We start from the raw sequence: 18049 nt of genomic DNA on the forward strand, positions 1-18049 counted from the left end.
AATCTTCACTACATACCTAACCTCCCTAAGTCATGGGAATGCCCTGAGGATCACCTGATAAACTGGCCCCCACTCCTCAAATGCAATTCTGCCAGCACAGTACCAAGTAAGGGGTGGTACACAGTAGACACTCAATAAATATTTGTTGAATGGATGGACAAATCATACTAAATAAAATGTGAGAGCTATGTGATATCAAACTATTGCTACTGTCTATAGAAATATTGTTGACCTTGCTCTGTGATTAAAGATATATACATTTTTCTTTTAATTTGCAACACCACCAAATGTATTTGTGATTTTCACTGGACTTTAGTTTACTTGTACATGATAGTTAACCGATTTTCAAACCAAGTTGATGAAGGATATAGTTTAAAAGATAATAAACAGCGTTTTTTTGAAGTCTGCATGCTAAAACCTAAAAGTGTTCATAAAGAATATTTCAGTTTATGGGCCAGCCCAGTGGTGCAGTGGTTAAGCACACATGTTTCGCTTCTGCAGCCCAGGGTTCACCGGTTCGGATCCCTGATGCAGACATGGCACCGCTTGGCAGGCCATGCTGTGGCAGGTGTCCCACATATAAAGTAGAGGAAGATGGGCACAGATGTTAGCTCAGGGCCAGTCTTCCTCAGCAAAAAGAGGAAGATTGGCAGCAGACATTAGCTCAGGGCTAATCTTCCTCAAAAAAAAAATTTTAAAAAAAAGAATATTTCAGTTTAATTCTATCATAAGAAATATTTCAATTCAAATCTCTCTTGTCCCATATTTCTGCAGAGTGTGAAAGTAAGTGTGATTCATTAAAACCTCATTTGTTCATTATGAAAATAGAGTAGCAAGTTATATTCATTGTAAATGGACTCATTATGGGAGTAATTTGCAAATTATATTAAGTCCTTACTTTCTAAAGGAAACCTCATATTTTATTCACATTGCAAGCTAATTATCACTTTAAAAGTCCTAAACCATATTCCTTATTTCATAATTTTGTTTTGCACAAATCTCTCAAGTTAGTTATATCTTTTACTTAACAAATTATATCACGTATATCTGCCTAGCAGAATTATAATTTACTTGCATAAAGTTTGAAATAAAAGTAAAATTCTCACTTAGTACATTCTATATTTAAACACAATTTTCTTTCCCTCTCTGATTTGTTTCCACCTTGACCCTGGGAAACTGTGAAATCTCTTCTATTTTCTTTTCTATTTTCGTACTATGTCATTTTTTAAACTCTACAATGCAACACAGAATTCAAGCAGCATGATAAGAGCTTTAAATACCATGTTTAACCCTCTTTGGACATATAAAAGCCATCATCCAAAGCAGGTTTTATGTATTTCCTATGTAATAAGATTCATAATACCGTTTATCACTGAGAACAGACCAGCACAATTTAGTTTCCCCGGGGAAAGCAGAGAGTTCCATTTACTACTCATAGAGATGCCCTATACAATAAAGTCTGTCATTCTTTAGCAGCTCTAATTGAGAAGCCAGAAGATGTTATTGTTACAGGATAATTTACCAACAAAAGCAATAGCACCGGATTGCTTAGAAATGGCATCAACGCGGACTAGCAACGACTAGAAGTGGGTGTCAGGCGGAAGCAGAGTGACAGGATAATTTCTACTGCTTCTTCCCTTCCCTGGTTCCACATACCTCCCCTGGAGACCAATGACCAGTAGTCAGAATTCTTAAACAGACAGCTTTGACCTTTTACATTTTTTTTTACAATGTCGTTTCACAAAACCTCCCAGTTTTAACGATCAATGGCATTTAAATCGTATTTGGGAACATGATGAAAGGTTTGATGTTGGCAAAAAAAAAAAAAAAAAAAAATCCTGGATATTCATGTGACTTAGTAAATCCTAAACATAGATAATGAGTATAACCTAGGCATTGTTTATAAAGATAACTAAAACCTTAAAATTTGAGTTAAGGTACTGACACTTTTGTAAATGAATGTTTATTGACAGAGAAAGAAGAATAGATGACGTCAGACATAGATGCCATAAGCAAACTTAGTTGACTCTCTCAGTTTAAAATTTTTAATTGTCTAGAAATGGCTGAGATCAATACTAGTATTATTCTCCTTACGATATATCTACAAATTATTGGTGAACTATTCAGATCACATTTCATTATTCTTCATCTTCACTTTTCTTCACAGGACTCTGAAAATTAATCCTACTAGGTAGAAGCAGAGTAAGTTGTGCAAGAAAACTTGCTAGACATGAAAGACAGCAGGGTTTCCACGAAAGCTTCAAGAAGTCTAAGATTCTTGTTTGTTTCTCTTTTACGAAAACAGAGAAATTGTAGCTAGTCTCAAGCCACAAAATCAAGTACTCAAAAAGATAAATTAATTCTATGTTCTTTAAGTCAATTTACCATTGTGGTAAGGGCATTCAACCTCAGCCATACTAAGGTTCCCCGCCAGCTCACTCTACCCACCTCCAGAGGCTGGGCCAACATTTGGAGGTGTGTTAAGAGTGCACCCAGGCTTTGGAAAGGTCCCTACATCATCACAAAACCGGTTTGCACAAGTTTCCTCCTAGATGCAAACTGTCCTGGTTCACACAGTACCTCATATTCTGCAGCGCCTTTGGAATACAGAAATACAGACACTGAGAATTCAGGGTTAGGATGTGGAACCCCTAGAGGCACCACATGACCATTACTTGCTGAGGTGTGGCTACATACTGGGGTGATGGCCAAGAGCATTTGCTCCAACTTGTTGCCAATAACACTCATTTTCATGGTATCATCAGTGGCCCCTGAATACAGGGGTAACTAGTCTTCAAAGATGGTCTCCATGGGAACCATGCCTCCAGGTATTCAGACTGTTGGGTAGTTCCTACTACAATGAATGGGGCTAGCCCTGTGACTCAGTGGAACCAACAAGGTGTGGCAGAAGTGATGCTATGCCAGAGCTGGGGTTAAGCCCAGAGTTAGCAGCTTCCAACACTGCAGTTTTGGGAGCCCTAAGCCACCAGGGAAAAAGTCCAGACATCATATGGATGGATCATATGGGGAGAGGACTCACAGAGAAAGAGGCCTGAGAGAGGTAGAGAGACAGAGAGGTTGTCCCGCTGCCTGGCCTTCCAGCCATGCCCACAGACCAATGAATGAAGCCATCTGAGATGTTCTAGTCTTGGCCACAGACTGAGTGAGGTTGCCCAGGAAACCCCAACCCAGACCAGCAAAAATTAAAATAAAATAAAAATCTATTCCTCTAAGCCCCAGTCAACATACAGGACAGAGTAGACAGTAGGGAAGCCAGAAGATAGGAGTGAGCCAATTGGGCAGTTAAGTTCAGACAGAGGTAGCTAGTTATCAACGCCGATTTCCTACCAGCATCTCCTGGATCTGTCCCCAGAAATGACGACAAATGACAATAAGTGAGTACAAAATGGTCATTTTAAGCCCAAACTTTTGGAGCAGTTTGTTATGTAGTAATGGATAACCAAAACCAAAAGACAAAAGACATCCACGGCCTTGTACTAAATACTTACTGGCTAACAAATACTGCTCTTATCCATTCCTCATGCACTTCCACGCTCTCTGGTATTCTGTTTCCTACCAAATGCTACTAGAGCATACCAGTATCACGTGCATTCCTGTTCATTTCTCCCCTGAGGCTCTACCAGAAACAGGTGAGTGAAGGTCAGGCAGTGTATATCAGAGAATAGGCTCCCTCCACCACTTGGGGTCTCTCCCTGCCTCCTCCCCAGGCGCTTTTGGGGCTGCAGCTCTTCACTGCCGTGGACGGCCACCAGAAGGCTGTTGAGGCACCCATGGGGAGGCTCCGCTGGGCAAGTTGCGGTGGACGCTGCCTGGCTGGGCGCACGGGCAGGCCCTCTAGCTCTGCTCGCCCCCTGCCGGCTGCTCGCCTCCTCGCGAGGTGGAGGGACCGCGGCCATGACTCCCTGGCCCCCTACGCCCCTGCTGTGGCGCCTTCATGCCGGTCGACTACCGAGAAAAGGGGCTTCAGTTGTAGGAACGCACCTGCTGCCACCCTGGGGCCTATAGGGGACTGTAGAGAAAAACCTGCGATCCCAACCCTTTCATGACCCCTCTTCCACGCCTTCGGGGCGGGAGGTGGGGCCAGGGGCGATGGTGAAGTTCAGGGTCAGCCGATGCGGCTGGTGGAGTCCCCAGGCTCGCGCGCTGGTGGTAGTTGAGCAATCTGCGCAGCGCCTGCCAAACCCTGTCTCGGCTCCCAGCCTCGCGCGGCCCTGCAAATACCTGCTCCCGCGGCGCCGGGAGTCTGTAACCCTCGGCCCTTTTCTGACCGCCCCCAGCTTCAGCTGAACGCACTCTTGTTTTCCAACGCTCGGCTGCGCAGTGGCATCACCCGGAAGCTGTTAAAAAATAACTACTGCTGATCGTGGGTTTTATTTTGCTATGCAGGATGTTATTGGGACAAGTGACGAAATCTCAATAAGGTCTATAGATGAAGTAGTAGTGTTAACTTCCTGATTTTAAATAATTACTCTGTAGTTATGCATGGGATTCTCGTATTGGGTTAATACACGAAGTAGTCAAGGGTAACAGAGCATCATGTCTGCGGCCTACTCTTTTTTTCTTTTTTTTTTTAAAGATTGGCACCTGAGCTAACAACTCTTGCCAATCTTTTTTTTCCCCCCCTTTTTCTCCCCAAATCCCCCCAGTACATAGTTGTATATTTTAGTTGTGGGTCCTTCTAGTTGTGGCATGTGGGATGCCGCCTCAACGTGGCCTGATGAGAGGTGTCATGTCCCCGCCCAGGATCCAAAGTGGTGAACCCCTGGGCAACCCAAGTGGAGCGCTTGAACTTAACCACTGGGCCAGCGGGCTGAGGCCTGCCCCTGCAATTCACTCTTAAAGAGGTTCAGAATAATTAGAGAGATTTGGGTGAAGTATATCTGGGAATTCTTTATACTATTGCAACCTTTCTGTAAGTCTGAAATTATATCAAAATAAGAAATTATAAAAAACAAGACACTACTTAACCAGACTCTCTGGGGATACGGCCCACATATCAGTATTTTTCTGTCTTCCAGGTGATTCCAGTGTGCAGCCAAAATAGAGGAACACTGCGCCAAATCTGCCAGTGGAAGGAGCCTGTGAGGGAGTAGGGAGCAGACAAGAGGGAGGCCCCGAGAGACAGCGCACTAGGTGGGCAACTCAAGTGCAGATAGAGGTAGCCAGTTATTTCCTTTCAAAGCTGATTTGCTACCAGCATCTCCTGGATTTGCCCCCAGAAATGATGACAAATGACAATCACTTGATAAATGCCATTATTTTAAAACAACCACAAGCACTAATATCCACCAACTCTTCTCACCATATCTGACAGCAATCAAAATTTTCAAAGTTTTGATTGTGTGGGTCACTTTTAGGAATTTTTTTCTCTAGTCTGGGCATTTTCAAACTATGTATTTTACATATGCCGTGTGTTTTTGAACATGAATTGAAAGGAAGAAATCTTAAAGCATAAAGTTCCAGATATGCTTTCCAGTTGCTGCAAGATTCTGAAGTTGGCAATGAATATATTTGTCACCAGAATGTCAGTCTCTTTCACAGAAACGTGTGGTTTTATCTCATGCACGACTTCCATGGCCAACATTTACTCCACTGAGAGCTTCTAACTCCACTCCGCCCTCGTGGGTGGAGCAGCGTTGCACCCAGGCTGGCTCACCTTATGGTCCCAGGATGGCCACAGAAGCTCTAGGACTCAAACCCGACTCAGCAAGGTGAAGAGGAAGAGGTAATGTCTCTTCATTGCTTACTTAGGAGCAGTAAACAGTTCTCAAAATCCACCCTGCAGGGTGACCCTCACATCACAGTGGCTCCAGCTGTGTCACATTTCCCATTTCTAATCCAAACACTGGCGAAGGGGTTACCCTGTTTGGTGTTGGTTACTCAGGATCCTCCTCTTGGAGCTGGAAATAAGGTGAGCATCCCCAAAAGCCTTTGTCCGCAGAGGAGCAAAACCGATATCATCTGGGAGCTTGTTAGAAATGCAGATTCTCAGGCCCTTCCCCCTTCCTGCTGAATCAGAATCTGCATTCTAGCGATATCCTCAGATAATTCATGTGCACACTGAACTCTGAGAAGCACTGCCCTAAAGGACAGTGGAAAGCAGATAGCAGAACAAGATATGAGTGGGTTTGGTGGTAGGAAAAGGGGCTGGGGGAAATAGTCCCTGGTCAGGACAGCGCTGTGTCTGCCAGGCCATTCATTTACAATAACAGTGTTTCTAATTGAGGATGAATTTTGCAGAAAATGTTCATGTCTCCCAAAATTCAAATGTTGAAACCCTAACCCTCAATGTGATACTATTAGGAGGTGGGGCCTTTGGGAAGTGATTAGGCTATGACGGTAGAGCCTTCTTGAATAGAATTGGTGCCTTTATAAAAGGGACCCAGAGAGCTCTCTTGCTCTGCTCTGCCATGTGAGGACACAGTGAGGAGACGGCCATCTACAAACAGGGAAGAGGGCCCTCATCAAGAACCTGACCATGTGGGCACCCTGATCTTGGACTTCCAGGCTCCAAAACAATGAGAAATCAATTTCTGTTATGCGTAGGCACCCAGTCTGTGGTACTTTGTTATAGCAGCCCAGACTGACTAAGGCAAGTTCTAAGGTGTATGTGATAAGGATTTTTAGGCTGCTCCATACTTTTAAAAGGCCCAGATGAGGATTGTAGGTTGATTAGTTTTAAAACTCAGATGAGATTCGGTGCCAAGGAGTGAAATTTGTTTCCTCTTTGTTGGGAAACTTGAGAGTCAAGGGAAACCTATTTGTGAGTGCATAACACACGAGCCGGAAGAAGGGGGAATTGTATTATCTTTAAGAAATGCAGTTTTTAAACATATGCCGAGGCACGCTTAGTCAGTTACTGTTTGGCAATCACATGGGAGAGAACTCCCCCCCCCTTAAATGCAAACCTCTTTGTTTTAGCCGACTTAAAATTAGAGAGGTACTTTAATGGTCATTGTTGATGCGGGATCAAGGTGAGCCCCCGAGGAGTCGAAAGAAAGATTTCTTAGACTCTCAAGATCTGGCAGTAGTGCTCTTTTATTTAGAAAATAGTGTGGACTAGCATGGGAACAGGACCCATGGGCAGTCAGAGCTTCTGCTGCCGCCGCTTCTGCTGCCCCCGCTGCATGGGGACAGAGCCCATGGGCAGGCAGATCCGCTGCTGCTGCCCCCGCTGGCATGGGGACAGGACCCAGGGCAGGCAGAGCTGGTGCGTGGGGACAGGACCCACGGGCAGTCAGAGCTCCTGCTGCTGCCCCGAGTTGAGGGGGGCTAAATTTAAGGCATAGGTATATGATTCATGGGCTCTTCCCAAGCCAAAGGAAAGAACATGAAAAAAAGTTAAAATGGTATCAGTGCGGGTGGGGTCTGGTCATTGGGTGATCCCATGACTTTTAGACAAGAGATCAAATCGGATTAAGTAAAGGTTAGAAAGGTTAGACACCACGACCCTAAACCAGTTACATGAGATTACCAGACAGCAACCAACTTAAGTTCTTGCCCTGGCATTGACCAAGAGCCTCTAGAGATAAGACCATCCCCCCCTCTTCCTGGCACAGAGAGGGAGGCATCTTCACAGATAGAGGTTTCCCTTAGAAATGTAAATGTTTTTCAAGAAAGGGGCAAACAAAGTCCACTCCTTGGAGCCTGAATCTCATCTGTAGCTTTTAACAATAACTGGGAGAAAACTCCTCATCATTAAATGCAAACTCTCATTTTACCACTTAAGCAGCATAAAAATTTTAAGGTCATTGTTTTATTTTCTTCCTTTGCCTAGTTTGAACTGAAGTGTGGAGGGTATAAGTCTCAGCCCACAAGTTTACCAAATAGTTTTATTTTGTTATAACTAAACTTCATTTCTGTGTTGAGCACTCAGCTCACTAGATGGTAGGTGTGGTAGGCTGAATAACGGCCCCTCAAATATGTCCACATCCTACCCCCTAGAATCTGTGAATATGTTGCCTAATATGGCAAAAAGGGACTTTGCCGATGTGATTAAATTAAGGATCTTGAAATAAAGAGATAGTCCTGGATTTTCCGGATGGGCTCAGTGTAATCACAAGTGTCCTTGTAAGAGAGAAGGCAATGTGAAGATGGAAGCGGAGAGAGAAGATGCTACGTAACTTTGATGATGGAGAAAATAACTTCCAGCCAAGGAGCATAGGTGGTCTCTAGAAGGTGGAAAAGGCAAGAAAGTAGATTCTCCTCTAGAGCCTCTGAACGAACACAGCTCTGAAGACCCATTTTCGACTTTTGACTTCTGGAATTGCAAGATAATACATTTGCATTGTTTTAACTTACTAAGCGTGTGGTAGTTTGTAATAGCAGCAGTAGGAAACTTAGTACTTTAAATTCAGTCTTATTGACAATCTTCTCCTTCCACAGGCATTTGTCAAGATCCTGGGGACGTGTCACAGTGCTAAGATGCTGGGAGAGAGACCCACCTGGTCTTCAGTCGTCCATCCACACTTGTGGCTGCTGACAAACTGCCGTTTCTATCTGTGTTTCCCCTTCAGCCCCATGGATTCCTCTCTCGCCTCAGAACACAGAATCTGGAAGAATCTATACAGATAACTACTCTTCTACTTCCAGAGGCAGCTACATAATTTGCAGGAAAAAAATGTCCATTAAAGGTCCTAAATATACAGCTTTTTCCTTTTTTTCTGCTCTCTCAACTTGCCATAGTGTATTTTATTTGCCACTTAATACTAATCTAAATAAAGAAAAATTAAAATATTAAATAATTATCATGAATTTCACCATTCATCTTTATGTTGTGCAATGCCAGTTTTATGTGCAAATATAGGAGTATTTAATACATATGCACAATCTCTAAATGACACAACTCATCATTTGCAACTAGTACATACATATGTGTTTTGTTTTTACCAGAACAGTGGAAACTCTGCACAAAATGACTTCAACCGTTCTAATTCACTTTTTTTGATATGTGCACATTTTACCAATACCCTCTACCTTCAGGTTACTGATGAGTAAGGAAGGACAGAAAGGAAGGGGAACTATGGGTCATCTTGTCATTCCCTTTCCTTCTCTACGTCATCATTTTCAGCATAGCTGATTGACTAATACAGGGAAGTATGCAAGTAAGAAAGCATACATTGGGTTCTTTGGTTGAGGTTATTCGGGTTTCTTAGAATGCTATTGCCTTCTGTCGGCATTTGAAGTGTCGACAAAAATAATCCATAACCAATCTATAAATGAAAATTTGGGTGAGCTTATTCTGAGCTGACATCTGAGGACCATGGCCTGGGGCCTTTCTTCCTGAAGGAAGAAAGGGCACCAAAGAAGTGAGGTATACAGAGTGGTCATATACCCCCATACAGGACGTTTCACATATGATTGAAATGTCCCTCCCACAATAGTCATAAGATTGCCCTGTCAGCACAGCACTTGATGGACACAGCAAGTAGTGGGACTGCTCTCTCAGGGGGCGTAGCAGGAGGCAAGTCTATTTTCTTGAGCTGGGCGGCCACAGGTGAGCGCAGCAATCAGTTCCTAGCCTAAGGAAAGATGCTTAATCCTTAAGGAGATGCCAATGTTGGGAGGGGAAGGGAAGTTGCACCTTTATCTCAAGGGCCTTTGTTCTTGCCATAGGGAATATCTAAAGCAGGTATACAATGCATGCTCAACAGCCACGGTCAGGCCCTTTGGGAAAGACAAGGTCAGGCCGAATTAGGTTTATACCAAATGGCTTCCTCGTATTCTCCAATATATCCTATTGCTTGCCATTTTTATTTGTCAGAAGCAAGTTCTATTCTGGTGGGAAGCATGGACTCTCAGGGCTGTCAGTGCCCCTGATGCGGGGTTGGTGAGCCGAGGAGTCAAAAGAAAGATTTCTTAGACCCTTAAGATCTGGCAGTAGTGCTCTTTTATTTAGAGAATAGAATAGCATGGGGACAGGACACATGGGCAGTCAGAGCTTCTGCTGCCACCGCTTCTGCTGCCCCCGCTGGCATGGGGACAGGACCCACGGGCAGTCAGAGCTCCTGCTGCTGCCCCGAGTTGAGGGTTAGGGCTAAATTTAAGGCATAGGTATGTGAGTCATCTCTTTACGAAGACAAAGGAAAGAACATGAAAAAAATGTTAAAATGGTATCAGTGCAGGTGGGGTCTGGTCATTGGGTGAGCCCATGACTTTTAGACAAGAATCAAATCGGATTAAGTAAAGGTCAGAAGCCACCACCCTAAATCAGTTACATGAGATTGCCAGACAGCAACCAACTTAAGTTCTTGCCTTCTCCATTAAGAGTTTCTAGGGATAAGGTCATCTCTCTTCTTCTTCCTGGTACAGAGAGGGAGGCACCTTTTACAGATAGAGATTTACCTTACAAATGTAAATGTGTCCCAACAGGGGCAAGTTCCATTCCCCAGAGCCTCCTTCCCTGTCCCAGTTTATCAAAAGCAATCAGCCGAAAACACTCCTGATGCCAAAGAGTCATATCTTGGGGTGGCCAATTTCAGGTCCCTACAAGCTCATCCCCCCCTTCCTTCACAAATGCAAATGTCTCTCAAAAGGGCAAGCAAAATTCCAGTCCTCGGAGCCTGCTTCTCATCTGTAGTTTTAAAAGTAACCAGCCTAAAATCCTCATCACCCCTGACGACTGGGTCACAGACATAACACGCTTACTCACTTTGAGTCCACTGGTATTCTGAGCTCACGCACATTTGTAAAATGGTCCTCTGCTCATGCATATGATCTGTTTTCCCATCAGACTTCATTTAGACAACACAAGGTCAAAGATAAAATCACGAATGTTTTTAAGAAGGTAGCAGCAGAGCATTAAACCAAGCACAGGGCCCTTCCGAGAGGCTACTTCCTCTCTGTATTCTCGCTTCCTCCCTGATGTTTCTGTCCAGGACATTGGGCTCAAGGACCCTTTACTTCATTACTTTTTTGTCTCCAGTTTCCCAAGTCCAAAGGACTCTTTGTCTAGTTTGGGAGATGGAAGTAAATCTTTCCCCTTTATTTTTTCTTAAACCTTGTATCTATGCCCAGAATTCTTTTCATTCCCCTAAGGGCTCAGGCCATTTTCACAGCCTTGAGAGGCACACAGGCTTTTTATGCCCTTGTCTCTGCCTCTGTTCCTTACTCACCTCCAGGACGCCCTCTGCAGAGCTTCCTTGGATCTTCACTGTGTTTTCTGCAACCTCACTTCCCCTCTGGGCGTATCTAGGCTTACTGCTCTCTAGATAGGTGACTGGTAAAGGCCACTTAGCCTAACCTACCTTTTTTTCTGGAGTCTGTGGTCCTAAACATTTTGTTTCCAGTTGTAAAGTCATTAGGCAGGCTATCCTGCTTAGGAATAGAAAGGCTGTGTTAAGTTCTCCAGGTCTGAGAAGACTCTGGAAGTTTCTTTAAGGAATTTTACTCTTCAGAGCTAATGCAAAATAGAATAGTGTGGGTCAGAATGAGCTGATTCTATGAGGCACTGATAATTATGTTATTTATCCCTAATTTTGTAATAAAATATGACTGACACCACATAAATTCCATTTCTCCTCCAACACACATTCTTATAAAACTCAAAAAAATAGTTTTTATTGAGAACAGATTTTGATATTTCTCTTAGCTTCCTCAATAAGTTGCCAGATTTCTTTTAAACACAAATTACATGGACACAGTTAATTATATGCTTAAATGCAAATGTATTTAAAATATTTTGTTATTACAGTCTAAGTAATTACTCAGAGGCAATGTAAAAACCATATGCAATTGCGTAGACTGAAGATATTTTTAATTTAAAGTTTTCTGCCTTGAGGAAGGAAACTGACATAAACTGCTAAAGAAACCTTTCCCTCCTAAAAACTATCAAATTGACCATGCAAGTTAAAAAAATTATCCCCTAGATGAATGTATGTGTGTTTGGGTGGATGGAAGGACCTTTGGAATCATTTACAATCACTTGTTTATATAGTCATGGATCACAGACAAAGAAAAAAAAACCCTGACAAAAGTGAAAAACAGTTTAATTGCCTCTCTTTCCTGTATTATCCCATCAAAGTCAATTCTCAAAGCCTAACTCTTCCAAGTCAGAGCAAATTACTTTGTATTTACATCACTACCAGTTTCCTTATCAGAATCCCAATTGGGAGCATACAACATCAAGAAGAAAAAGAGCACAAAATTTGTTGATTACAGAGATAAGGATGATTGACAGAAAGTCACGTATTTAGAAAGCCTGTTGCATTAGGCCACTCCAGAGGGCACCGTTTACATGGCACACTGTATCGGGCCACACAGTGACCCCAGTGTTCACTTTCCTGTTCTTTCTTAATGTTTCTTATTATTTCCAAATTTGGAACAGAGGTTAGGAACATGGTGACTGCTTAGTTTTGAATCTTCCTTCTTCTCCTGGAAACCAAATAGAGCAACAAGGAGAACAAAAATAAAGCCATGAAATACATCTTTGGTGAAAGTAGGAGACAGAGAAAAATCCACAAACACCAAAGTATGTGTAAGTGTGGCCAAAAGAAACTGAGACCAGCAAGTCCTGTGCAGGAAGCTGCCAGAACGTTGTTGGGAAGAATAGGGAGTATAGAGGAGGGCTTTTGGTATCAAATGTTAAAAATCAACAAATACCCCATCTTGAGTAAAACCTATTTGAACAGAAATTAAATATACTAGGGCATAATTGCTGGAGAAGATGGAGAAAGGCATGAAAATTCTGAGTGGAACCCAGAGAAGGCAAGTCTCAAAAAGTGCCCCCTTTTGAAAAAGCAGAGGGGTGTCTTGGATGACAGGGGCTATGTCTCCTTATAGTAGCAGCCAGTGAAGGACCCTAGGGAGTTCAGGGTTGGTGAAAGAAGGACTCTGGAATCCAATTAGGTTCTGAGAGCCAGAAGAAGCTAGACTACACAGAAAATCCTATCATCAAAACAATAGTCCATCATAGTAGCAACAAAGGAGGAAGTGAAAAAAACCTTGGAAACTCACCTGTTCCCACTGGCCACCCCCACACTCCACATGTAGAGGGACTTCCTGCAGAATAGGTAGCCCAGAACAATGCAAGTCATTCAAATTTAGTAACAACACAAAGAAGAAACAAACTTCTAGTTTCAGCTATGACATATAAAGAGCTCAGAGATCAACCCTCAGTCTTTACAACAAGAAAAAGCTGAACAGACTAAAAATCAATGACTTATCTTGGATCTGTCAGAGAACTGAGTTTGCAGGGCAAGCTACCACCCTGAAATCTGGAGAGACACTTGAATCTAGAGAATCAGGGCCAAGATCTTACCAGGATCAGAAGCTGCTAGAGCCATTAACTGATAGGAATACATAAACAGTAATTTTGATGAATTGCTGGAAGCTGGGTATGGACTAGATTGAGAAGGAGAAAGTCTTGGGGGCCTCAGTCATAGGCGACCGGTACCCTTTTGTAAGTTTTCCTCCAGGAACTCCATCAGGTTCTCACAGTGAAGATCCAAGAAAGAGCCCCTTGTGACTCTGAGAAGAGGAAGGGGGAAGAGAAACCCTTGCGAAATAAGCCCAAAGCATTCTCCGTAACAAAGGCCTATTCTCCAGGGAAAAATATATTACCAGAACTTCATCCTACCCACGGGAAGGGCATTTTCTGACTCCCTCTCCTTCTGGTCTGTCTCAACTAAACAGGGGAAGGGGGCTGGGGAGCTAAGAAACAGTTGAGAAGATCATCATCAATGGACTCAGGCTCACAAAAAAGAATGAGATTTAATCATAAAATTATAGAATGCTTCCCCTCACTGACACCTTATGACCACACCAACAGGACTCCAGTATAATAATGGATTACAACTAAAAGTGCTGCAAGATGCTCTCTGTGGAGAAGTTCTTCGGGAACCCCAAAGACAACAGGGAGAAGAAAAACACTGACACCAGAGGAATTTGAAGCCTTTGGCAGGGGCCGGCCCAGCAGCACAGCGGTTAAGTGTGCACATTCTGCTTTGGTGGCCCGGGGTTCTCCGGTTTGGATCCCGGGTATGGACATGGCACTGCTTGGCAAGCCATGCTGTGGCAGGCGTCCCACATATGAAGTGGAGGAAGATGGGCACAGATGTTAGCTCAGGGCCAGCTTTCCTCATCAAAAAGAGGAGGATTGGCAGTGGATGTTAGCTCAGGGCTAATCTTCCTGAAAAAAAAAAAAAGAGGAAGATTGGCAACAGGTGTTAGCTCAGGGCTAATCTTCCATAAAAAGAAAAAAGGAAAGAAAAAAAATTTGAAGAAGTATTATTGATATGCTAAGAGACAATATAACTTTAAATCATATAAAATGCTCAGTTCAAACCAGAAATGCAGAAAAAGGGGTGGAGAAATAAAGAAAAAGTGTAAAAAATAGTTACAATCATAGCAGATATTAATCCACCTATATCAATAATCACTTTAAATGTGAATGGTATAAATATGTCAATTAAAAGACAGATGTTTTGATAGAGGATAAAAAAAAGACCCAACTATATGTTGTCTACAAGAAACTCACTTTAAATATAAAGACTCATATAGGTTAAAAGTGAAAGGATAGAGAAAGATGCACCATGCTAACACTAATCAAAAGAAAGTTGGAGTAGCTGTACTAATTTCAGACAAAGCAGACTTTGGAACAAGAAAAATTATCACAGATAAAGAGGAGCATCACATTACAATAAAACGGTCAATTTCCAAGAAGACATAATAATCAATGGTGTAAAGAAGAAAAATAATATGACTATATCAACTGGTGTTGAAAGGCATTTGACAAAATCCAACACTAGTTTCTGATAAAAATTCTCATCAAACTAGGCATAGAGGAATGTCCGCAACTTGATAAAGAACATCTATTAAAAAACCCTACAGCTGGGGGCTGGCCCCGTGGCCGAGTGGTTAAGTTCGTGCGCTCCGCTGCAGGCGGCCCAGTGTTTCGTTGGTTCGAATCCTGGGCGCGGACATGGCACTGCTCATCAAACCACGCTGAGGCAGCATCCCACATGCCACAACTAGAAGGACCCACAACAAAGAATATACAACTATGTACCGGGGGGCTTTGGGGAGAAAAAGGAAAAAAATAAAATCTTTAAAAAAAAAAAAAAGACTTAAAAAAAAAAAAAACCCTACAGCTAATATCATACTTAATGGTGAGAAACTAGATGGTTTCACCTTACCACTGGAAAAAAGGAAAGGATGTCCTCTCTTATAATTTCTGTTCAACATCATAATGGAAGTCCTAGCTAGTACAATAAGATAATAAAAGGAAATAAAGATGTACAGATTGGGAAGAAAGAAAGAAATTTTTCTGCAGATGTCATGGTTGTGTATATAGAAAATTCCTCCAGAAAACATCAGCAAAAAGTTCATGCAACTAATGAGTGAGTATAGCATGGTCACAGGATACAAAGTTAATATGCAGAAATCTATTGTTTTCCTATATACGAGCAATGAACAATTGGAATTTGATATTAAAGAAATATCACTTAAATAGTACCAAAATATGAAGATATTAGGCATAAATCTAACAAAATATGTGCAGGATCTATATGCTGAAAATTATAAAACTGATGAAAGAAATAAAAGATCTAAATAAATTGATAAATAGCCCATGATCATGTATGGAAGACTTGATATTGTTAAGATGTCAATCATTCCTATGTTGATCTATAGATTCAATGCAATCTGAATCAAAATCCCAGAAAGATATCTTGTATGTATTGACAAACTAAATATAAAGTTTATATGGAAAAGTAAGACTTAGCCAAAATTATACTAATGAACAAAAATTTGAAGATTCTCACTACCTGATTTCCAGAGTTACTACAAAGCTACAGTAATCAAGCCAGTGATATAAAGGAATAAAGACATACAAAGAAACAGAATCTAGAGTCCAGAAATAGACGTACACAAACATAGTCAACTGATACTTGATAAAGAAGCAGAGGCAATTAAACGGAGAAAGAACAAACTTTTCCACAGTGATGTCTATATGCAAAAACAACAACAACAACAAGACACTGATCTTATACCTCTCACAAAAATTAATTCAAAATGAATTATAGACTTAAATGTAAAATGAACAACTATGCAACACCTAGAAGAAAACATGAGAGAAAATTCAAGTAACCTTGGGTTTGCTGATGATTTTTTTTTTCCTGAGGAATATTCACCCTGAGCTAACATCTGTGCCAATCTTCCTCTGTTTTGTATGTGGGTCTCCACCACTACATGGTTGATGAGTGATGTAGGTCAGCTCCTGGAATCCAAACCTGCAAACCTCAGGCCACCAAAGTGGAGCACATCGAATCGAACTTAACCACTATGCCATGGGGCTGGCCTCTGCTGATGATTTCTTAGATGAAATATCAAAAGCATGATGCAGGAAAGAAAAAAAATGGTAGGTTGAACTTCATTCTGCTCTGTGAAAGACACTGCCAAAAACTTGAAGAAAACATTTTCAAAACACATATCTGATAAATAACTGTATCCAAAATATACAAGAATTCTAAAAACCCAATAATAAGAAAACAAACAACTCAGTTTATGATGAGGATTTTTAGGCTGCTTAATTTTAAAATGGCTTATGATGAGGATTTTTAGGCTGATTAGTTTTAAAACTACAGATGAGATTCAGGCTCCAAGGAGTGAAATTTGTTTGCCCCTTTGTTGGGAAACATTTACATTTCTAAGGGAAACCTCTATCTGTGAAGATGCCTCCCTCTCTGTGCCAGGAAGAAGGGGGGATGGTCTTATCTCTAGAAGCTCTTAATGGGGAAGGCAAGAACTTAAGTTGGTTGCTGTCTGGCAATCTCATGTAACTGGTTTAGGGTGGTGGCGTCTAACCTTTCTAACCTTTACTTAATCCGATTTGATTCTTGTCTAAAAGTCATGGGATCACCCAATGACCAGACCCCACCTGCACTGATACCATTTTAACTTTTTTTCATGTTCTTTCCTTTGTCTTGTAAAGAGATGAATCATGTACCTATGCCTTAAATTTAGCTCTAACCCTCAACTGGGGGCAGCAGAAGCTCTGACTGCCCATGGGTCCTGTCCCCATGCTATTCCACACTATTCTCTAAATAAAAGAGCACTACTGCCAAAAAAAAAAAAAAAAAGAAAAAGAAAACAAACAACTCACTTTTGAAAAGCGCAAAAGATCTGAACAGACACCTCATCCGTGAGAATATAAAGATGGCAAATAAGTATATAAAAAGATGCTCAAATCCTTTATCATCAGGGAATTGCAAATTTAAACAAGAAGATACTACTACACAACTATTAGAATAGCTAAAATCCCAAAAAACTGACAATGCCAATTGCTGTTGAGGATAGGGAGCAATAGGAATTTTTATTTATTGCTACTAGGAAAGGAGAATCATACAGCTACTTTAGAAAACAGTTTGGCAGTTTCTTGCCAGCTAAACATAGTTTTGCCATATGATTCTGCAATCGTGTTGATTTGAAAACATATGTCCACTCAAAATCTGCACATGAATATAACAGCTTTATTCATAATCACCAAAAACTGAAAGCAACCATAACTACAACGGATAAAAAGATCGTGGCACATTCACACAATGAAATATTATTCAGCAATAAAAAAGAAATGTGCAATCAAACCACAAAATATATGGGTAAATCTTAAATACATGTTGCTAAGTAAAAGAAGTCAGTCTGAAAAGGCTACATACGCTATGCTTCCAATTATATGACGTTTTGCAAAAGGCAAAACTATAACAGTAGTAAAAATATCAGTGGTTGCCAGCAGTTCAGGAAGAAGGGAAAAGGGTTAAATGAGTGAAGAACAGAGAATGTTTTAGGGAAGTAAAACTATTCTCTATGAGACTTTAATGGTGTATACATGGCACTATGCATTTATCAAAATCCATAAAATTTATATCATCAAGAGTAAACATTAACGTATGAAAATTTTGAAAAACTCATTTAGGATGGAATGCAGAATATGACAATAATCTAACTGTATTAAAAATGTATGAAACAATCTTATTTAAGGAGTAGGGGAAAAAATTTACTGAGCTGAGTAACTTTGGAAATGAAGGGAGTC

The 18049-nt window shown here is 41.4% G+C and overlaps 1 long non-coding RNA gene across 1 annotated transcript; it reads left to right on the forward strand.

The window, feature by feature from the left end:
- Positions 1–4206: 4206 nt before the first annotated feature.
- LOC139076190 (uncharacterized) lies at positions 4207–8768 on the forward strand. The gene is made up of 4 exons (XR_011527541.1): positions 4207–4442; positions 5040–5154; positions 5563–5932; positions 8407–8768. It is a non-coding gene; the product is annotated as an uncharacterized lncRNA (long non-coding RNA).
- The last annotated feature ends 9281 nt before the right edge of the window (positions 8769–18049 follow it).

The sequence above is a fragment of the Equus przewalskii genome, chromosome 15 (genome assembly GCF_037783145.1).
Source record: "Equus przewalskii isolate Varuska chromosome 15, EquPr2, whole genome shotgun sequence".
Taxonomy (NCBI): domain Eukaryota; kingdom Metazoa; phylum Chordata; class Mammalia; order Perissodactyla; family Equidae; genus Equus; species Equus przewalskii.